The 24280-nt window shown below is 43.1% G+C and overlaps 1 protein-coding gene across 1 annotated transcript in view; it reads right to left on the bottom strand.

Moving 5' to 3' along the window:
• LOC127583069 (gap junction gamma-1 protein-like) overlaps positions 1-23611 on the bottom strand; it is a 43459-nt gene extending 19848 nt beyond the window's left edge. Inside the window, exon 1 of the mRNA XM_052038804.1 lies at positions 23417-23611. The gene's annotated coding sequence lies outside the window, so the exon portion shown is untranslated. The remainder of the gene's footprint in view (positions 1-23416) is intronic.
• Between the last annotated feature and the right edge of the window lie 669 nt (positions 23612-24280).

Here is a 24280-nt window from a genome sequence, read left to right as displayed (position 1 = left end):
TAAAATTTCTCGATAGAAACAGAGCAACGTTATGTCATCAACTCCGTTCCTCTAAATTGAAAGGTTATTATAAGGAGATCTATATCATGTGAAAATATTGAATAAGTGGACTCCAAACTTCCTCAAATTTAAGCGAAGGGTCAGCAGTACCACTCACACAGTCAGCTTTTTAAGGGGTTAAACTTTAGAAAGGGGACTAAATGATGCAATATTCTAGAATTTAAATGTGAATTATTAAATTAAAATTTCCTGACAAAAGTATGGTCTCAAACATGAAGATTATTAGAAGGAAAAGAAAATGCCTGTAAAACCACCAGCTTTTAAACAACCACCACCTTTTGGACTCGCTACTTTTCAATTTGATGGCAATTGCCTCATATTTCACGAATTACAAGAACAAGCATCATCCTTTCAATTCCATACACAATCTCAATGCATAGGGAAAATACTGAAGTTCTGTGGTTTGACCCGAGCATTTGATTCCTCCAGCTGGACCTGATGTCATGTCTTTTCACATGGAAATTGTGTATGTCACAAACAAAAGGGCCTGGGATAGTGCACCAGTCACACCAATTTCCAGCTGTTCTTTTGTGAAGAGAGAGGCCTCACAATACAAGAGACATACTTGTGTGCATGCAGCACCATGCACATATTTCTTTGCCATCCTCTGGCTTACAAAAGAATGAACAAGTATTCAGGGGAGGATTTGGAAGAGCAAAATAAAATCCCTATTTTTACAGTCTGAAGCCAAGGTTTCCATTTGGACATTGAAGCCTACATACTGGCCAAGGATCCAAGTGTAGGGATTAGTAGTTTTCACAGAAAAATCTACTTACAGTCCATCTCCTCTTCATCTTTACTTAAAAACAAAAGCAAATACCTTCAACAAAATGGTGTTTTCATGCAACAATCTGTATTGATTGACTTACACCACAAATTGAATTGCCTTCATGCTTTTGGGGGAGAAAGAAACATTGTAAGCTATTTGTGTGTGTGTGTTGCTTATGAATATAACAATGAAGGTTAGGACCACATACATGCTTTAATCGAAAGATCCCTAAAGCACCTCAAATATGTGCTATTAATATATTTTTGCTATTCTAAAGTAAAATTTATCCACTAATGAGGCAACAACTACACTATAAAAGCTAAACCTGCCCATAAATGAAAACTGGATCAATCACCAATAATTTTTCTCATTAGCTACTATGGGGTCTGAATTATCTTGGCTTCACAAACTAAACTATCAGGGCTCAGGAGTCAATTTCACAGTACATTCTTCACCTCCATAAAATATTTAGGCGATCAATGCTTGCTGACTAAGAGAACAAATATAAAAAGAAAAATCTTTAAAAATCCAGAATTTTTAATCAACTGAATAAGTATTTACTTTTAATCAAGAAACTGTAACCAAATTTTTAATTCAATCATAGAGACCAATTAGCATGAAATGGAAAATGAAATACAAAAGCCGAATTCAGTGGCAAAGTATTGCAAAGGCACTGTGTCATGCAATCCCCTTACTACAACTTGCTAGCCCACTTTGAGAATCAGATTTATTATGACTGATTTAAATGACATGAAATTTCTTCTTCATGTCATCTATGTCAATAATAATAAATCTGAATAAAGAATAAATGCACTTATGACCCTATTAAACTCAATAGCCAGAATAAGTTCACATACCTTGGGTTAATATTCTATGTACATTGCATCAGTTGGCAAACCCATACCCTCCTTCCTCCAAACCTCAGAGGGCACTCGCACAAGCGGATGGTCCAAAAGTCCCATTTTACTAAGCCAGCAAACAATATATTAGAAATTCCCTAACTACTTGCATCAGTACATGCTAAATGATAAAATGAACCAAGGATCAACAGTAAAAATTACAACACCAGGAACAATTTGTTGGGAAATCCAGGAAAATAATTTTATTTCCAGTTTGTATGATGTCCATTGGATCTACGGTTATGTTGTTCACATCAGAAAATTCTGTCAAAATGTTACACTGCCCACCCCCCAACCTGAGTCCTCTTTGTATTGATCAGCTATTGATTTTTGTTTTGTTTTGAACTTTTCCCCATTTTTTTTCATCCTCTGGTATAATGAATGTATGTAATTTTATGTGAGTGTGAGTGTGAGTGTGTAGCCACTTCAACATTATCTACTTCTTTGCCACATCAGTTTATTTTGCTTGTGCTGCAACTCTATTTAAAAAGTTGTAATTTTAAATCACGGCTCCCTAGTCTGTTATAACATGGGAATCAAGTGAACTATAGCCTAATGCCTTCTCTGTTTGGCAGACAGCAGTCTGATGACATGCAAGCAGCAGGAGCCGAGGTTTAGAGTAGGAGTTGAATAGAGAGAGGGGCCCGCATCTGGGGCTATCATCAATGAGATCACAACATGCAACTGCAAAAGCAGAGGAACCATTGTTAAAGAAAGGCAATATTTGAACATAAAGCCAAGGTATCTCACACCTTCTACACATAAAAGAGGCTTGATGGCAGAGAAGAAATTGTCACAGTTATGGTATGAACGATGACAGGCAGAATACACAACTCCATAGCCTAATTTAGCAGCACTGATCTACAACCTGCCAGCCAAACAAAATGAGAAAAAGATCAGTAAACTTCAAAATACCTCAAATAAAAACCACTTGATTCATGTTGGTCAAAATGATAGCAAGAAAGTGATACTACAGTCATGTAATTATTGCCACATAATTAATTTAATGTGCATGTGTAGCGGCTGCTACCGTGATGCGAAAGTAAGACACTAGTCGATGAGCTGCAGAACAAAACTGACTTATTTTCCCGGCTTGCACAGGCCTTTTCAGAGGAACAGTTCCCGCCCACCAAAAAACAGAAATGACGTATGCGCTACGTCAAACTTTTCCCACGCATGGATTCTCCCCATCGCTTGGGGAAGACGAAGACCCAGCGCCATCTTGGGCCTCGCCGCTCTGATGATGCACAACCCGACTGCCGAAGCTGGTTCGTTTTGCTCGGATGGTGAGTCGCTACACAACCACGCCCACCCCACCCCCCCCTTCCCCAGAAACCAGCGATACGGTCCCCAAGGTTCGCAGGCTGTGCTGGCCATTGCTTATGAAGTTGGCCTCTGCGTTTTGCAGTGTTGGGACCTCGACTGGTTGTTGTAGATCTAAATGGGTTGGTTTGATGCGGTCTGTTGTGAAACCTCTTTGTTGTCCCCCAATGTCCAAAATAAAGGTGGACCTATTATTCCTGATGACCCAGAACGGCCCCTTGTATGGTCGTTGCAACGGTGCCCGGGGTGTGCCCCTGCGAACGAAAATGAACTTACAGTCTCGTAGTTCCTTGGGCTCACAGAATGGGGCTTGACCATGCCGCGAAGTGGGAATTGGTGCCAAGCTGCCGAGCCTCTCGTGCAGTCTTTCCAGGACTGCCGTGGTTTGTTCCTCTTGGCCCCGAAGGGCGGGTATGAAATCCCCGGGACGACCAGGGGTCCACCGTACACGAGTTCAGCTGATGAAGCATGGAGATCTTCCTTGGGGACAGTGCGTATGCCGAGCAGGACCCAAGGCAGTTTGTCGACCCAGTTAGGACCTTTCAGGCGGGCCATCAGGGCTGATTTCAGATGGCGGTGGAAACGTCTCCACCAACTCGTTTGATTGAGGGTGGTAGGCCGTGGTGGTGTGCAGCTGCGTCCCTAGCATGTTCGCTAATGCAGACCAGAGGCTGGAGGTAAACTGGGCGCCCCTGTCTGAAGTGATATGGGCCGGAAACACCAAAACACCAAATCCAAGTTGTGAGGAGTGCCTGGGTGCAGGAATCAGTCGTGATGTCAGATAGAGGGGTTGAACTGGTCCATGATTGGTAAGGAGGTACTGGGCTCCTCTTGAAAACTGGCAGATGACCAACGAGGTCGACGTGGATGTGGTCGAACCTATGGGTAGGCTCGAACTGCTGTAGCGGGACCTTGGTGTGTCGTGGATTTTTGATGTCTGGCAGTGCAGACAAGTCCTGGCCCACTCACTGACCTGTTTGCACAGGCCATGTCAGACGAACTTGCTGGCGACCATTCGGACAGTTTGATCTGATGGACGGGTGCGCCAACCCGTGTACCAAGTCAAAAATGCGTTTCCGCCAGGCTGCAGGAAAACTATAGGGTGGGGCTGACCTGTTGCGATGTCGCAAAGGAGGGTCTGCTGACCTGGACTGACTAAGAAATCTTGGAGCTGCAGGCCCGAGACTGTGGTTTCTGTAGCTGGGCAGCTCGTCATCGGCTTGCTGTGCGTCAGCCAGGGTCGCTCAGTCCACACCCAGGGACAGGCTGTGGATGGTCGGTCTGGAAAGCGTGTCAGCAACGACATTGTCCGTTCCAGAGACATGTTGGATATCCATTGTGAATTCAGAAATGTAGGACAAATGTCGCTGCTGACGAACTGACCAGGGATCGGAGACCTTGGAGGAGGTGAAGGACAAAGGCTAATGGTCAGTGAAAGCGGTGAAAGGCCTGCCTTCTAAAAAGTACCGGAAATGCCAGACCACAGGTACAGCACTAGAAGTTCCCGATCAAAAGCGCTGTATTTCAGTTCGGGTGGTCTAAGGTGTCTGCTGAAAACGCTAAGGGTTGCCAACAGCCTTCGATTAGTTGTTCCCGTATCCCACCAACCGCGGTGTTGGATGTGTCCACCATGAGGGCGGTTGGGACGTCTGTCCTAGGGTGTACCAGCATCGCGGCGTCTGCCAGGGCGTCCTTGGCCTTAACAAAGGCAGCCACGGCCTTGTCGTTCCAGGCGATTGTCCTTGCCCTTGCCAGACGTCAGCAAGAACAAAGGGCACAGGATACAGGCGCTGCAGGGATGAACCGATGGTAAAAGTTGACCATCCCCAGGAATTCTTGGCAGGCCTTTGACCGTGTTGGGACAGGCAAAATGGCGGATAGTGTCTACCTTGGCGGATAGGGGTATTGCTCCTTCACTGGTGATTCTGCGGCCGAGGAAATCGATAGAATCGAGTCCGAATTGGCACTTGTCCGGGTTGATAGTGAGGCCGAAATCACAGAGATGGGAGTACAGTTGGAGGAGGTGGGAAAGGTGTTCTTGGTGGTCACGGCTGGTGATTAGTATGTCATCTGAGTAAACGAACACGAAGTCCAGGTCGCAGCCTACTGCGTCCATCAGCTGCTGGAAGGTCTGCACGGCGTTCTTAAGGCCGAACGGCATTCGAAGAAGTCAAATGGAGTGATAAGCGCAGTTCTGGGGCCGTCGTCAGGGTGGACCAGGATTTGGTGGTATCCCCAGACAAGGTCCACCTTGGAGAAGATGTGGGCCCCGTGTAGGTTCGCTGCGAAGTCCTGGATGTGAGGGACAGGGTTGCGGTCCGGGGTGGTGGCGTCATTCAGCCTGTGGTAGTTGCCGCAGGGCCTCGACCCATTGGTGGCTTTGGGGACCATGTGCAGGGGGGAGGCCCAGGGGCTGTCTGACCTGCGAACGATCCCCAGCTCCTCCATGCGGTGGAACTCTTCCTTTGCCAGGCAGAGCTTGTCTGGAGGTAGTCATCGTGCCCAGGCATGAAAGGGTGGCCCTGTGGTAATGATGTGATGCCACACCCCATGTTTGGGCATCGAATTTGTAAACTGAGGTGCCAAAACCGATGGGAACTCGGCTAGGAGCTTGGTGAACTCATTGCCAGACTGGGAAACGGAGTCCAGGTGCGGAGCTGGTAGGCTGGCTTCTCCCAGGGGGTAGGTTTGGAAAGTTCTGGAGTGCACTAGCGACTTCCCTCGCAGGTCGACTAACAGGCTGTGGGCCCAAAGGAAATCAGCTCCCAGGAGTGGCTGGGCGACCGCGGCAAGGGTAAAGTTCCAGGTAAAATGGTTTTCGCTGAATTGTAATTGGACTGTACGGGTACCGAAAGTCCACATTGTTGTGCCGTTTGCGGCTTTGAGTGCAGGACCCTGTTGCCCACTACGTGTTGCGGCCGGTCGGGGGCAAAATACTGACCTCTGCTCCAGTATCGACAAGGAAACAACACCCAGACTGCTTGTTCCAACGAATAGGAGGCTGTGTTGGCAGCCAGCCACTGTAGCCATCAGCGGCGGCTGACCCTGGCGCTTCCCTGAAACTTGCAGTGTGGGCGGCATCCACGGGCCTCTGTGCCCCACCTCTGATGGTAGAAACACAGCTGGTCGCCAGTGTCATTGTCTGTGTTTCTGTGTGGTCGCCCAGTTGCTGGGACTGGTTTAAGTAGGCGTTGGGCCTGCGGTCTGGTGATTTGGCTGACAGACGACCCGCTCTCGCATTTGGCCTTCCACAGGACATCTGCCCAGGCAGCTACCTCACGTGGGTTGCTGAAATTGGCGTCGGCCAACAGCAGGTGAATGTCTTCGGGTAGTTGTTCGAGGAAGGCCTGTTCAAACATCAGGTAGGGCTTGTGTCCCTCAGCCAAGGCCAGGCATCTCATTCATCAGGGCCGATGGGGATCTGTCCCCCGGCCACCAAGATGAAGCAGGCGGGCAGCACGCTCGTGACGGGAGAGGACCGAAGGTCCAAATAAGGTGGTCTTTGAAAGCCGGGTACTTGCCTTTCCTCCAGAGGAGACTGGATGAAGCCTCCAACCTGGGCGGCTGTCTCCTGGTCCAGAGAGCTGACCACGTGGTAGTACTTTGTAGAGTTGGAAGGTAATTTGCAAAGTTGGAATTGTGCTTTAGCCGGTCGAACCAGACGCAGGGCCGAAGCATCTAAAAGGTGGGCAGCTTGAGTGCCACTGCATTGGCTGCTACATTGTCGTCCATTGTGGGGTCCAAAATCCGTTTGGACCGTTGGGGTCACCAATGTAGTGGCCTACTACCACAATGCGAAAGTAAGACACTAGTAGATGAGCTGCAGAACAAAACTGATTTATTTTTCCCCACCTTGTGCGGGCCTTTTAAGAGGAACGGTCCTGCCCCACCGAAAACGGAAATGACATATGTGCTACGTCAAACTTTTCCCGCGCACGGGTTCTCCCCGTCACTCGGGGAAGACGAAGGCCCAGTGCCATACTTGGGCCTCGGCCGCTCCGATGACGTGCGACCTGACTGCTGAGCCGGTTCGCATTGCTCGGACGGTGAGTCACTACACGTTTTTTTTCTTTTAAACTCCTGGAACTGTGGGCCAATCTTACTCATTCTCTCCTTAACAAACAACTGAAAATGCTGGAAATACTCAGCAGGTCAGACAAGTGTCAACAGATCTCTGACCTGAAGTCTTCACTCTGTTTTGTCTTTCCACAGATGCTGCCTGACCTGGAGGGTGTTCAACATTTTCTGTTTTTGTTTCAGAATTTCAGCTTCTGCAGATTTTGACTTTCAATCTCTCTTCACATGGCAGGCAAACTCTGCATTTCTGTAATCAATCTAACGAGTCCAGGTTGCAGTGATTTCAAATAGATCCTTCCTTGGAGACAGAACCAAAACATGCCCATAGTCCTAATCTCACAAAAGCCCAATGCCAACCTCAGCAAGGCTCCTTATTATTTGCATTCCTACCAAATGCAATAAAAGCCAACAGATCATTTGCCTTCCAAGTTGTTTGCAGTACCTGTAGGTTACTTTCAGAATCCCAGAAATGAGCACACCAAAGTCCCCTCTGTACACCAACATGTAGTTTCTCAAAATTTAAAAATCTTTTGTGGTTTATATTCTTCTCAAAGTACGTAAAACTCATTTTCCCACTTTATATTCAATTTGACACCTTCTTGATAGCCAGGATCTTTGTGTCTTTCACACTCTGCTGACTTTCTCTTCCAGCTTTGTAGCACCACATACTACATTACATAGACTTTTCATCCACATCAGTAATTTAAATTGTGAATAGCTGAAGCCCCAGTACAGATGACTGTAGTAACCACTACTCCTACTGATTTCTGCCTTTTAATTAAAATATTGCACTAATATCTTACCCCCAACTCATTTGTCCTTATTTTATGTAATAACCTTGACTTATCTTTCCAAACAACATTTGAGTTATATTACCTTTACTGCTCACCTTTCATCTACTGATATCCTTGATGAGTGTAAAAGGCAAGGGACCAATCAAGCAAGCTGTTAGTTGTGGTCACACAAGAGATTCTGCAGATGCTGGAATCTGGAGCAACACACACAAAATGCTGGAGGAACTCAGCAGGTCAGGCAGCATCTATGAAGGGAAATAAACAGTCAATGTTTCAACTGTTGTTCCAGTAACTGCCAGCTTCCTTTCCAGTCCTGATGAAGGGTCTCAACCCGAACGTTTGACTGTTTATTTCCCTCCGTAGACGCCACCTGACCTGCTGAGTTCCTTCAGCATTTTGCGCCATGTTGCTAGGCGTGGTTGAGTAATTTGAGTATTGATACAGCTCACTAGTGGAGATTATTTCACACTCCCATATTGAACCTTGCAGATAGTGGAAAAGCCTCAAATCAGGAAGGGAGCATAAATACCTAGCCTGCACTTGAAGCCACAGTAGTTGTATAGCTGCTCCAGTTCTGGTCAATGATTTACTCTGGGATGTTGATGGAGGAGGATTTAGCAAACTATGCCATGGAGGAGAAGAACATATTTCAAATTATACAAAGAGTAGGTTGAAAGTAATTGGAATTGACACTTAAATTACTACAGTTTCTTGCCTGCATAGGTCAGAAGATCAAGTTTTTTCTTCTAAATTCATCTTATTATTTGTCCATTCTGAAGCTCATGTGATTAGGAGGCAGGGTTGATCTTGTATAAAGTTGTACCATGTCTGCATGGAATAACTTTATGGACCAGATGGTCATTACATGTCCTTTCTCATATTAATAACAAGCAGTTGTCACATTAGATGGGGCTACTGAATGGAAATAGCAGATTGCAACTTAATGGTTACTGACAACATTATATCGAGCCTTAAATGGTTGGAGCAGAAGATTGCTGTGATGTTTAAAAAAAAGATACATATGAATGCTTTTTTCTACTTTATTGCACAAAATAACTTCCAGCTGCTCTTTATTTTCACAATTGAGAATAAGCATATTCTAGACATGTAGAAAAACAGGATGTATTAAGAGTTCCAAAGTCCAGAGGAACATCAGCCAGCTGTGCTTCCCAAGTCATGAGTGCATATATTAATTCACGTCTTCAAAGTTACTCCTAACATGTCAGAAAATCAATTTTATCAGACTGCAAATGGCAATGCTCTAGGTTAATTTTTCAAATACATGATAAACTTTGGTAAATCACCAACTGGCTCAGGGTTTGGATAATTGACCAAAATTAAAGGCTCCTTTAAGATCGGTATTGGTTTATTATTGTCACTGTACCAAGGTACTGTGAAAAGCTTGTCTTACAAACTGATCATGCAGGTCAATTCATTACACAGTGCAGTTACATTGAGTTAATACAGAGTGCATTCATGTAGTACAGGTAAAAACAATAACAGTACAGAGTAAAGTGTCACAGCTACAGAGAAAGTGCAGTGCAATAAGGTGAGCAGTCACAACAAGGTAGATTGTGAGGTCATAGTCCATCTCATTGCATAAGGGAACAGTTCAATAGTCTTATCACAGTGGGTAGAAGCTGTCCCTAAGTCTGGTGGTACATGCCCTCAGGCTCCTGTATCTTCTACCTGATGGAAGAGGAGAGAAGAGAGAATGTCCCGGGTGGGTGGGGTCTTTGATTATGCTGGCTGCTTCACCAAGACAGCTAGAGGTAAAGACAGAGTCCAAGGAGGGGAGTCTGGTGTCCATGATGCGCTGGGCTGTGTCCAAAACTCTGCAGCTTCTTGCGGTCCTGGGCAGAGCAGTTGCTGTATCAAGCTGTGATACATCCAGATAGGATGCTCTCTATGGTGATCAGTAAAAGTTGGATCAATCAACACTTTGTAGAAAATGCAAGCTTTGCATCTCAGGCAGTTGTTGAGTGGTTTGTACCATCTAGTCAGTTCCATCTTTATCTCCTTTATTATAAAAAAAATGCCTCTTTTTTTTTAAAAAGGACAAATAACGTAGTGTAACAGAGTAATTAAGTATACTGATAATTGTGTTAAGTGGATTAAAAGTTACTAAAAACATCCATGTTGATGTAAAGCGAATTTAAAAGAAACCCAAGTTATGAAGGAACTATCCTTCAATAATGAAGGAATACCAACAGTCCTAAAGGAAGGAACTACAGAAGTAGTGGAAATGTTGGTTGTATCTACCAAAATTCCTTGTATTCCAGAGAGGTCCAAGGGTTGGAAAAGTATATAAATAATCCAATTATTCAAGAAAGGAGGGAGGTTATAAAGTTGATTTGCTGCGTATGATTATGCTTTAGCTGAACAAAAGGTCACAGAACCCACCTCTGTTCCAATAAAAAGAATGAAGTGATGCAAATTCAATCAATGGGACCCTGCACCATGGAGGTGTCTGCAATCCCCAAAAAGCCATGTTCCTCAGCCTGCTAGCCTTAAAATGGAAATGCAGCCAGCTCTCTGAACAAAAAGCATCAGTGGCTTTCCTTAAACAATGGATGGTAAGCAGTGAGATTTTATAAACATCAGCAGCCCAAACCTGGAAAGATCCACACTTAAAAATTCATTGCCAGAGTCACTATTAGCAAAGTTGTCTTGACCTGCTCTGTGGTTGGAGATATGGCAACACTAGTTGGCAGTGAACTCCTCTAAAGTGAAGCAAAGGCATCTCATTCATTCTTCCTTACTGCAGGTTTAGATGAGACTCTCTCTCTCCATGCTGGGAGTAAATGGCCATCCACCAAGAGCCCTTCTTTCCTCTCCTCTTACCCCAGCAGCAATCTGTTCTGCTCATTCAGTAGGTCTTAGTTTATACAGGGTTCTCCCTTTCCTCAAACATATGTTCAGCCATGCATGTACAAGACAATTCATTAGCTGGAGCACAGAGCTCCAAAGGAGACCATTGACTGATGCCATAATCTGTATACACTCTAAACTTCCTTGGTATGAGTCCATGGACATTAGCACTAAATACATCCTCACAACTTGTGCTGCAAGGCCATGCATATGCATTTCAGACTCCCAGTCATTCTTGTAGTACTCAAAATAAAAGCTTTTTATTGAGATCAATTTCATTCCCTTTTTGGGGGATTGGAGGGAGGCAATGGGAATGGAGAATGGAAATATCCCAGTTGAACAGTCCCAAATTTAACTACTGCTGTGCCGATTCTATGAACATACAGTCCTGTAATTGTAGGTCACCGAATTGGAGCCTTGATTTAAGCAGCATGTTTGAAACAAACAGCTGCACCATATTATGAAACCACTTCCGCAACATAAATAGAATGACAGAGCACTGAGAACACAGTGCTGAGATTAAGTACCCTCGTGGCACTTCTGTGCCAAAATAAGCAGAGAAACAGGCTAAAGACAACAATGGCAATACATTACTGTAGAGATAGTGCCCAAAAGGCTTCAGTGAACTAAAAGGAAATCATTAGCTTTATTCCTGAATGGTCTCAGTTGTAAGCAATTAAATATCAAGCAGCCAAAATAAAACCCATCACATTTATTAATTTAAATGTTCAGAATTTTTTTCCTATTATTGCAGAACCTTTATCTGGAGCCTTCACTATTGCTGGATAGCCGAATTAAAGAATCCCTTTTGGATACTGTCCTTCCTTGCTCTCCTGTTCAGATAAGCACAATGACCTAGTTCAGAAAAGCCTCCGGGAAACAAGCCCCATTTCACATTATCTTCCCATTTTCCATTCAAAAAGTACATACCACAAGGGAGACTGGAAACCAGAGAGCTCCTGACAGCCCCAGATCTCTAAATATCGATACACCTTCAGGACTGAACCCTAACAAATGGGCTCAAGATCCACTTTCATCCACAAAATGGAAACTCCCAATGCCCAGCCAGCTCATCTCCTCCTTCCACTTGGGTTGCATTCAGCAGGACAAAAACATATCAAAAAAGCTTAGCAGATTACTTTAATGAAGGGAATAGAGGATATGGATCATATGTAGGCAAATGGGATTAATTAAATTTGGCATCATGGTTGGCAAAGACATTATGGGCTGAAGGGCCTGTTCTATGTGGGGTTGCACGGATGTGGTCTGAATAAGACACCCATGTAAGAAAGTTTGCTTTGGAGCACAAACTTATAATCTTAATTGCCAAATACCACAATTTGAACTTCTACCAAAATAGACCAATCATGTAATTTTTAAGATACTGATTAGACATACTTTTCCTGGAGCATCAGGGATTCTAATCACCCATGGAGTGGGTCTAACACAGAGCAGTAAAATCTAGGGTGTGTGAACATAGGTTCTATCGCATGGCATTGGAAGTCCTACTGAAGGAGACCCAGAGCAAGGGTGTTATATTATTGCAAGAATGAAGTGTTATTAAAATATAGTAAAACTCCAATAATCTGCTATCTAATGGTTTGGCATCTGGTTCACCTGGTAATGTTCACCATGCTCCCTACCCACTCACTGGGGCCCCAGCTCCCATGCTCCCTACCCACTCACCGGGGCCCCAGCTCCCACGCTCCCTACCCACTCACCGGGGCCCCAGCTCCCATCCTCTCTCTAAACTAAACAGGGTCCCTTTTGCCAGAATCCATTTAAACTTGCAGGATTCACTAGGAAATTATACTATGTGGCTTCTGAAAAGTGAATTGAAAATGTGTTTGGGTATTAATAACAACAAATAATCCAAAATAGACCAATAGTCCAGCACCACTAAAGTCCCATGTTCCAGATTATCTGAGTTTTACAGTAGTTACAGATATATACAATTTGTCCTTATTGCACCACATCACTTATTATTGCACCATGTTCTGTGTAGAAAACATGTTTTGCATCTCTTGGCAGCACATGTTCTGTCATCTGAAAATAAACACAAGTAAACAGATTTCAATCTCATATTGCAATCAAGAGGTTCTTAGAACAAGAAGATGCAAACGTAGTGACAGTAATCCATGAATAAATTCAACATGAACCACAAGGCATCATCCTTCGTGAATAGGAGGGAAAGGACTGGATCTCTGCTGGGAAATAAGTCAGGAAAATAAAAATCCTGATCAGACCTTTGAAAATTCAGTGTACATTTTGAGCTGAAGTTGAATCCACGGAACCACCGGTTCCAAATCCTAAGCGAGGATTCAGGAGAACCTGAAGTTCAGCCAGTAGTGCAAGTCTAAGAAAACTGGGCTGAAAGCTTTCCGCACCGACTCATCTGGGGTTCACCAGAGCCAGACGAGCAGAAAGTTTTGTTTGGAAAGGAGGAGCTCACTATAGTGCTGGCTACAGTTGCAGCCAGTGTATAGGAAGCCACAAATAGACAGATGAGGATGCTGACTACTCAAACAAGAGATCAGGCCTGGGAAAGGAAGTGAGGTTGATGCATTTGGAGAACAGAAGCAAAAGAATGGAAACCGGACTGAAAGGAGGCTATGCAGGAACTGTGGGCAACGAGAGAAATTCATAAAGAAATAAGTGCTCTACATATGGATTAAACTGCAGATGATGTTGCAAGCTCAACCACTAGGAGCTGATATGCAAACCAAAAGTGAAATTATATGGAGGAAGTGCCAAAGGAAGAGTAACTAGATCAATGGAAAAGATGCAAAATCAGAACAACCAAACCTTGGACAATTACAGCATGTGTGGATGCTCCAGATAATGGAACCACTGAACCATGCCACAGCAGAGTCCCAGAGAAATGAAATCCACACTCCCATCCAGATTAGTAACAGTGCGAGAAGCAAACCCACACCCATCAACCTCCAGCTCAAAGTGGATGCAGGAGCACAAAGAAACATCATACCAGTCACACCGAAAGATCCTCCCTGAAAAAAGATGGTATCTGACAGAAAAAGTTTTGAAACAAAGCATTGCCATCCAGATGGCAGAGTGAAGAGGTAGAATTCTACAGCTTGGAAAGGAGTTCATTGCTTCACAGAAATAGAAGCACCTTCCACCCTGGATCTGAGAAGATGCAAGGAACCACATTTGAACTCAGTAAACCATGGAGGTGTCACTGTTAAAGTAACATGCTGCTCAAAAAGCACCCCCCCCCCCCCAATAAGAGACAGAACAAACTAATCCCAAATGTATCTAGATTGCTTTGATGAAATAATTAGATGCTTTGAGATTTTTTGACTATCATATCACAGCTCAAGTGAAATCAGGGAATCCATACCCTCATAAAATGCCAATTGAGTAGATTAAAAAGTTTGAAAAACAGCCCTAAGAGATTGAGCAAAAGTGGATAACAACAGAAGTCATTAAAGCTACTGAGTGGGCAAACTCTGTTGTGGTAGTGGAGAAGCCTAAGGGATGGTTAAGGATATGCCTGGAGATCAGGTGATCAAAGTGTATCACTATCCAATTCCAACTCTAGAAGAAATCTCAAGCTGTGTCTTGGCATGAAGTTTTATAAAGGGCACATCATGCTGAATGTAGTGAAACATGCAATTTGAAGAGTCATCACTGGGAAGAACCTTTGGAAAATTGCCGATTAATCTTTTGGATGCACTGAAGAATTTCAAGTTTCAATCATTTTGCATGAGTTGCAGGTTTGGAGTCATTCTCCATTGATATACATCAGTATCTCTATAATCATTGCCCGGTATCTACTTAAACTGCAAATGTCCCACAGAACACTTGTTGTGCGATGATTCTATGGGTCATTGCTATTGTACTCTTATTCATACAGAAGAGGAGTAGGCCACCAGGCCACTCAAGCCAGCCCCACCATTTAATATGATGACTGATCTGCCCCAGGACTTCTCTTCTATGCCAGATCCACATCACCCTCAGTCTTTCAGAAATGTATTTACTTCCACTTTAAATATCTCCAGTGAGCTCACCTCCACAATCCTCTGGTGTAGAGAATTCCATCAGCAAGAACAAATTCCCACTCGTTTCCAGTTTTAACTAACTGCTTACTTATGTAACTATGTCCCCTCGTTTGAGGCTCTCCCACTAGTAGAGATACCTTGACATTTACTTTGTCATGCTTCCTTAAGATTTTATGTTTCAATAAGATCACCCTGCATGCTTGTAAGGAATACAGATCCAATTTCTTTAGCCTTTCATGATAGGACTGGGATTTCTTGGGATTTCGTGAGATTTCTTATGCCAGGAATTGGCCTAGTGAATCTATTCTGGACTGCCTCCAACACTAGTATAGCCTTTCTAAAACAAGGAGTCCAAAAATGTACATGGTCCTCCTGAAATGGCCTCACCAACACCACGTACAATTGTAGCAGTACTTTATAAACTCCAACCTCCTACCGATAAGCCATTTGTCATCAGAATCATTTCCTGCATCTGCATGCTAGCTTTCTGTGTTTCATGAATGAGAACACCTAGAGCTCTGTTCTCCATTCATTTGGAGCTTCTCTCCATTTTGGTATCTTTTGAATCCTCATACCAAAGTAAATGTTCACACTTTCCTATATTAAACTGCATTTGTCAAGTTTTTGTCCATTCACTTAATCTATATACTGTTTGCAGTCCAAACATACTCATCACAGCATTCCTTCCCACCTTTTGGTGTCATCAGCAAACTTGTCTTTTACAAGATCTCTTATGTCTTTAAATACACATCGTAAATAATCGAGGGCCAAGTACTGATCCTAGGGGAATTCCACTAGTTAAGATTTTCCAGTCTGATAAGAAAAAGCATTTATTCCAAACCCCTGTCTTCTCAGTGATAAACAAACAGTCTTCAATCCACATTAACACACTCCCCTGGTACACTGAGTTATTTGTGCACCAGCCTTACATGAATGTTTTCTGGGAATTCAAATGCATTACATCTACAGGTTCCCCTTTATTGACTGTTTGTTACATCCTCAAAGAACTCTAGCATATTTGTCAAACACTATTTCCCTTTCATAAAACCATATTAACATTTTTTGATTACATGAAGCTTTTCTGAATCGGTCATGATTTCTTCCTTGGTGATGGACTCCAGCATCTTCCCAATAATAGATGTTAAGCTAACTGGCTTTTAGTTTCTCATTTTTTGTTTCTCTCCCTTCTTGAAGGGACATTTCCAGTTTTCCAACCCACTGGAACCCTCCCAGAATTGACTTTTGAAAAACTTCAACCAATGGATCCACTATCTCTCAGCCACTTCCTTTAAAACTCTTGGATGCAGGAAATCAGGTAATGATGACTTGTCTGCCTTCAGTCCCATTAGTTTTTTTCCAGTACTTTGCACCTCTTGATACGGCATGTTACAAGTTCATAGAATCAGAGTCAGAGTCACAGTTGTACAGGACAGTGCGCCAAAGGGCCCAATTCTATGTCCATGCTGAACCTTTTGCCCACCTACACCAGTCCCAGTTGCCCACATTAGGTCTGTATCTTTCTATGCCTTGCCTCAGGTGCCTGTCTAAATGTCTCTTAAACATAGTGATTGCATCTGATTCCACCACCTCCTCTGGCAGCAAGTTCCAGACATCAACTGCTCTGTGTAGAAAACTTTCCCTTCAAATCCCTTTCAAAACTCCTTCCTCTCACTTAAAGCACATGTTTGAGTTATTGATGGAGGGGCAGCATGGATTTGTTAGAAGGCAAATCATGTTTGATTAAACCAGTTGATTTTTTTGACAGGATAACAGAAGGTTGATGAAGAGGATGCAGGTGATCTTGCCCATATGGAATTTCAGGAGGCATTTGATGAACACAAAAGATGAATAGCAGAGTTGAGACCCATGGAATGAAAGGGTTGATAGCATGATGATAGGAAATTAAAGGCAGAAAGCACTACTTTTGCAAGTGTGGTACAATGAAGAAGATTACTATAGATTGTGGGATGACATGAATAAGAAGATAAAATGGGCAGAATATCGCAGATAAAATTTAGCACAAAGAAATGTAAAGCAATTCACTAAAGCAGAATGAACAATGGGAGAAAATGCAGACCAAATGAGACAGTTCTAAAACAAAGTGCAAGAGAGAGAACAGGGCTTACATACACAAATCCCTGGAATTGTCAGGGCATGTGGAGAGAATGGTTGGAAAAGCCTGTGGTATCCTGGGATGGATAAACATGAGATGCAAAGAACAACAGCAGGGAGGTCTGAGTTGGGCACAATCAGAGAATTGCATTCACTTCTAGTCACCTCACTTTAGAAAGGACATGAAGACCCTGGAATAGGTGTAGGAACGATCTACTGGAATTGTTCCAGGATGAGAGATTTCTGTCACAGGGTTTTGCTGGATAAGGTGGTTTGCTCTCCCTCAAGGAAAGAGGGTTGAAAGGAGACAAAAAACAGAAAATACTGGAAACACCCAGCAGGTCAGGTAACAATCTGTTGAGGGAGACACGGATGCGACTGGACCTGCTGAGGTTTTTTCCAGCATTCCCTCTTTTACTTCAGATCTTATTTTGTTTTTCAATGGTTGAAAGGAGGTTTGACGGAGGTGTACAAGGTCCTGACTGGTTAGATTTGTAAACAAAGCTGCTCCCTTTTAGTAGATAGTTGATTGGCCAGGGAGTGCACACGTAACACTTTGAGACGCGCATACAAGAGGGACATGAAGAATAACTTTTATTTTGTTATGCAGAGTATAATCTGAAATTTATTCTTGTGAAGGTGGTGGGAACAAAGTCAAGTAGGGCTTTCAAAGAAGAACGAGGGGCTTAGAGCATTAAAGCGGGGAAATTATGCTGAACCTTTGTTAAACACTAATCTGGCCTCAACTGGAATATTGTGTTTAATTCTGGCCATCACAGTACAAGAATGACGTGAAAGCCTTTGGGTGGATCCAGAAAAGATTTTGAGAATGGTTTCTGGGATAAGGGACTGTAGTTATAAGGAAAGATTAAGCTGGGAGTATTTATTTTGAAGAAAAATCTGATGGGAGGATATAAATTGATGAGGAATCTGTTCAGAATGGATAGTGGGAGGTTGTTTCCTTTGGTTAAGGAATTGAGGATGAGAGGTCACAGGTATTAAAAAAAAGGGAAGAGAATTAAGTGTGAAATGAGAAAAATGTTTTTATGCAATGTGTGGTTGGAATCTGGTATGCACTACCTGGAGATGTGGTGGAGGCAGGTTCCACTGCACCTTCAAGAAGGAATTGGATAAATATATGGTGAGGAAAAATTTTCACAGCTATAGAGACACGATCTTTGGGTGGAACGAGAGTTGCTCTGGTAGAAAACCAGTGTGGATACAATAGGCCAAATGGCATCCTTTTCTGCTGTAATCATTTCATGCCTCTATGATTCCGGATAGGCACTCAAGGGAGGGGGGAAATGGGACTGAAGGAGTTTCTCAACCAGCAGGCAGCACAGGCTATAAGCCAAAAGGCAGCCTTCTGCACTGTAACGACGTTGTGGTGACCAAGTCAAAATGTAGCAAAATACTGGTGAGAGAGTCAGGAGCTTACGTTAAACTCAGGGCAACTTCATATTTGTATGAAGCATAAGATTCAAGGAACACTAACAATATGAAACTTTTCTGGACAGGTGTGTGAATGATAAGCTTTCTGATTTTTTTAAAAAGTTCTTAACAATATGGGCTTTCAACCTGTGGAGGAATGCAACAAAAGAATAACATGGCTCTGTGAGCTGCTGAGAATATGCAAATCAGATCTCTTAGCTGACGTACAATCCTAAAATATGGTATGACAAGTGTACCATGCACATTGATGCACAATCCAACAGGACAAAAATTATAGGTCAATTACATCACAACCACATAAGCAGCAACTCACTGGGAAGGAATGATGCAGAGACCCATGCCATCACTAATTTAAACATGTAGTCCTTCATAAGAGAGCAGTGAGTCACGTTTGGAGTTTCTCCATTTGAAAAATGATAGAGAGAAGGAGCAAAGACACTGGCCTCAGGAATTGGAGTGGAAGGAGAGCTAAAAGTCAAGAAGCCAAACACTACGGGTTTGTTTCATTTTCACACCCGAGGCCAGCCTGATTAATATGGTTAGAAAATTATTAATATGTCAAATAAAAACAAGGACAGGATCAGGCAAGTTTTGCAGTTGATTGGGGTGGAATTAGTGGATGTGGGAGGCACTTAAAGGGTTTGTTTGATGGGCTTGGAGAAAATCCTTCTGCCTTTGAGCTACCGGCAGTGTGGGGAAAGGTGTGTAGTCGATGGGTCCAGTGCTCCTCACTTCTGTTCACCTGACAGATTTCTCTAGTACCCAGGATGTCCTGACCAACATGGACTGAAGACAAAGTCAAATTTTCATCCTCTTGGGTCTTAATGAGTAACCCTTCTCTTAAGGGTGAACATTTCATCATCTTTCTTTTAACAAGAGGTTGGATGGATTGGCTTCCCAAATTTGATCTTTAACACTACAACCTCACTCGCGACTCAAACTCGACTATTTTTGGAGAAGGCATGCAGTGAGGGTTAAAATCACCTCCCTGCATTATTCCTGACACTTGGTAAAAGGGACTAGCAAAGCCCAGTGAATTTACTGGTAGTCTCATCTTTAAGCATCACCCCAACCCACTACAATATGCACCTATTTGACTTGCTCCTAGCCCAGCTCAAGCTCCCACCCCTCCACAATTTTCCAGCTCTTTTGAAAGGCCATGAAATGTCAGAGCAAGTTCATGAAAGGAATGGAGTTGTCTATTTGGATTTTAAGGCGGCACTTGACAAAGTAACCACCCCCTCCCCCACCCCAAAAGAATGGTTAACAAAATTGAGTCCCATGGATTAGAAGGGTCATTGTCAGATTGGATTAAAGAAATTGGTTCAGGGACAGAAAACAGCGAGCCACGGTACAGACAGGAGAGACTGCAGATGCTGGAAATCTGGACACACACACACACACACACACACACACACACACACACACACACACACACACACACACACACAGAGGAGCTGGAGGAACTCAGTGGGTCAAGCAGCATCTATGGAGGGAAGTGGACAGTCAACATTTCGGGTCGAGACCCTTCATCTGGACTGGTAAGTGATCATCTTTCAGACTGGAGGACGGCAGATAGTAATACTCCAAGGGTCAGTGCTACAACTGCTTTTATGATATACACAAATGATCGATATTTAAATAGGTACATTTTCAAAACTTGCCAAGGATACCAAACTTGGAGTGTGGCAAATAATGAGGATACATAGCACCTACATAGGACAGCAGATGAAGCTTAATACAGAGAAGTGTGAGATGTATTGAGAGAGAAGGGATGGGAAGAGACAAAATAGCATAGATCTAAAGTGTATGCACTTAGAGGGGCCTGATTGCTCATGTGCATGGATCTTTGAAAGTAGTGGGGCATATTGAGAGTGTAGTTAACAATACATATGGATTCTTTGGTTTCATAAATAGAGGTGTGAGTGCAAAAGTTATGTAGAACCTTATAATGCACTGGTTAGACCACAATTAGAATATTATATCCAGTTCTTTAGGAAGGACGTGAAGATCCCAGAGCAGGTGCAGAGGTGATTTACAAGAATGGTTCCAGGGATGGGGGTCTCATGGCTTGGAGCAGCTGGGTTTGTTCTCCTTGGAGCAAAGAGGTTGGGAGAAGATTTGTTTGAGATGTCGCAATGATAAACTTAGACTAAGAAAAGTTTAGCTGATGGCACAAGGACGAGGAGACACAAACTTAAGGTTTTGAGCAAGAGATACAGGTGGGTACACCAGCTCTTGAAAACTATCCAATCAGTCCTACTCTCACCTCTGACTGAAAAATATAAGAGCAGTTATAGAGTAACAGAGTAATACAGCATGGAAACAGGCCTTTCAGCCCAACTTATCCACGCCGACCAAGATGTCCATCTAAGCTGGTCCCATTTGCCCATATCCCTGCAAGTCTTTCCTAGCCATGTACCTGCCTCAATCACTTTCCCTGGCAGCTCGTACCACGTGCCACCTTCTGTGTGAAGAGGTTTCCCCTCAGGCCCTTTTAAATCTTTCCCCTCTCACCTTAAACCTATGCCCTCTAGTTTTTGATTCCTTTTCCCTGGGGAGAAAGATTGTGCACTTTCACCTTATCAACATCCCTTGTGATTTTATACAGTTAACAGTTTGCAACTCTTGAATTTGAAAAGAATTTACCAGTTTCAGAAATAGAACAAAAGGAAAAGTTGATTAACAATGCTAAACATGTCAGAAGTATTACTTCAATGGTTACAACACCTTCACAAATAACCAACTGCTTCAGCAGCCAGTGCTGTTTTGGAAATCAATCCACCCAGACAATGAACAAAGTCTTTTGTAACACACAAAATGCTGGAGGAACTTAGCAGGTCAGGCAGCATCTATGGAGGGAAGTGGACAGTCAACGTTTCTGGTCGAGACCCTTCATCAGGACTGAACAGAACAAAGTATTTTCCCCCAAACTGTCACACTACTACAATTTCTGTCTTAATTCTCTATGATATCTTTGAAAGCAAATAGTTAAGTCTTTTGAAGAAATACCATAAAATTATACAGATCAAAAGTTTAAGTTTACACCTTTCCAAACCTCAGTTTATAATCTATAGCTAAACCAGAGATTAGAGGAAGAAAAACACATAGAAAATACCATTCACAGTGGAAAAAAAAACAATCCCTACAGTGCAAGTTCAACATAAACCACCAGAATAACGTGGCTACTGCAATCCTACTTGGAATATTGTGCACATTTATGGCTCCAAGGAGACTGTTAAAAAAGGTGCAAAGAAGATTTACATAAATATTATGGCTGAGGGAATATACCAGGGAAAGTTTAACATGCTGTACTCCTGCCTCTGGAACTGATAATGTAGAGTGATTTGATATGATAGGAAGCCTTTAAAATAAAAGAGTTTGATAAGAGAGAATGTTTCACTAGTGGCAGAATCCAAAACTGGTCATAAATATACAAGCACACTAAAATGTCCAATTATGAATTCAGGAAAATAAACTTCTTTGCCCAAAGAGTACATTCCCATAAACATTTAGAATTTGCAGTTACAGAGTGTAGTTGTGGGAAATGGCATAAATGCATTCAAAGGGATGCCAGACAAGATTAAAGAAGGGAGGAAATGCAGAATGTGGTGATAAGGCAAGAGGCTCACAGGGAGTATTAAATAATCTAGTTTCTATGCTGTAGTCATAAATGCAAGTTAGAAGGTGTGAAAACTTGAATAAAAACAAAAAGGGGAAGGTTACATAACACAAGCTTTGGATTGTCAAAAAGAGTCGAATTTATAAGACAATTTTCACATCCCCTTAAAGAATTCCCCAAGTGTTTGAACCCACTGAAGGCATTTGGAAATGTAATCACTGGGGGCAGTGTAGAAAACAGCAGCAGCCAATTGATATACTTGAGAGTGGATGGGACCTTGGTTTAATGACAGGTCGGAAAGATGGGACCTTTCAGAATGTATCACCTGATCGGTACTGCACTGGGGTATCAACCCAGATTATACTTCTGGATGTTTAGACTGGTATATAAACCCACAACCTTTTCATTCAGGAAAACAAGTGGCACCTGATATTTCAGTCAGAATCTATATAGTTCTGGATTCAAGCCTCACTGCAGACTGAACCTACGTAGGCACTTCTATCGGGTACGGCAGGAGAGCTGCACTGTCGGGGATGCCTTTAGTTAACGCATTAAGCCGAGCCCGGGAATTCCTCTATCACCCTGAACAGGTACTATATCTCAACCCTAACCCAAAACCAATGACCTAACTGTTTATTTCAGTGACGTTACAGCGCTCTGCTCAAATACTGTTTTGCTTACACCAGTGCCAAGTTCTTTGGGGAGCTAGCTCAACGCCCAGTACGAAGCAAATGAAAGGTTAAACAGCCTCTATTAAATATCTCGAGATAACACGAAACGAGAAGGATTCTAATGCGGAAAATAAAATCACCAGAACTTACAGGAGTCAGGTGAAAGTACGTGTTAGTTTTAGCCTCAGTAGCGAGCCCCTTGGATTTTTGGGGCTCCCAGAAACCAAGGAATAAAATTGGAGTGAACTCAGCGACGTGTGGGAACGATGGGTTCTCTGAAAACACTGTGGAACCAGCCAAAACATAATCTATAAACCGAGAACATGCAACGTATATTTCCCACTTATTTAAATAGTATTTGGTCTAAGCTAAAGAAATGAGACTATTTTCAATGCGAGATCTGTTAAACGCTTCAGAAAGCAAAATATAAACGCAAAGCCTTCAGAACCCGGTACAGGACACACGGTAAACGCAGCGGCAATACCCCCGGCTGGACAAACTTGAGGGAGCGTCAAGGCAATTGCCCAGCTGCAACTTTCACGTCACAGCAGTTTTATTGATATAAAAAACTCTCTCTCACACACACATATTTGAAAGTCTAAACCGTTGCAGTGTTAGAACTGTTTAGATTTACGCTGGTCTTGGTGGCTGTTGCGATTATATCATTTTGAAGTTAATGCTTTGGTGAAACTAAACAGTTTACTCAACAACCTCAGTTGGATGCAGTTTCTCAATCAGCCTTACCTCTAGCGATTGTCCATCAACTTGCAGCAAGCTGTTGCCAAGATACTTAAAGTCTCCTTTATAGGCACAACCTCCCAAAATCACTTACAGCTTGTAGGTGGCGGGAAAGCTTTTACCTATTTATAACCAGCAGATTTTTTTAATCTATGCCTTCACATACTTCAGCAGCAGTACAGCAAGCTGTGAAGTAGCTCACGCTGAACCCAGGTGAAACACATCTGAGGACTCCTACCAACTACATAAGTGGTCAAATCTGGCTGTGATTAGATGAGTAAAAGGGACTCCCATTTTGTGAGTGTGTGTGTGTGAATGCGAGTCCGGACTGCAGCAACCAAGAGGGAAATAAATCCTGTCATGGATAAATGGGATCTGGAGCACTCCCTGATGTTAACGCATTGGAAGCAGTTCAGAGGTTGGGAAGTTAATGCACTGGAAGCTGTTCAGAGAAGTTTTACTAGACTGATACTTGGAATTATGAGGAAAGGTTGGACTGGCTAGGATTTTATTTGAGAAATTAAAAGAATAAGAGGGGATTTGATTGAAACATAAAAAGATCTTTAATTAACTTCTACAGATGCACTGACTGGTTGTGTCACGGCCTGGTACGGCAATTCCAATGCACAGGAATGCAGGAAGCTGTAGAGAGTAGTGGACATAGCCCTCCCCAGCATTGAAAGCATTTACAGGAGGCGCTGCCTCAAGAAGGTGGCATCTATCATCGAGGATCCCCACCATCTGGCTCATGACCACTTCTTGCTGCTCCTGACCTCAGTGATGGAAACCTAACTCTACCTAACCCTAACCCCACCTCAGCAACGGAAGACTACACGCTGCCTCTTGCACTATCATGGACTTGTCTTCGAT

This window comes from Pristis pectinata, chromosome 25 (genome assembly GCF_009764475.1).
Source record: "Pristis pectinata isolate sPriPec2 chromosome 25, sPriPec2.1.pri, whole genome shotgun sequence".
NCBI lineage: Eukaryota > Metazoa > Chordata > Chondrichthyes > Rhinopristiformes > Pristidae > Pristis > Pristis pectinata.
Note: the sequence above shows the minus strand (reverse complement) of the source record. Positions and strands in the feature narration are given on the sequence as shown.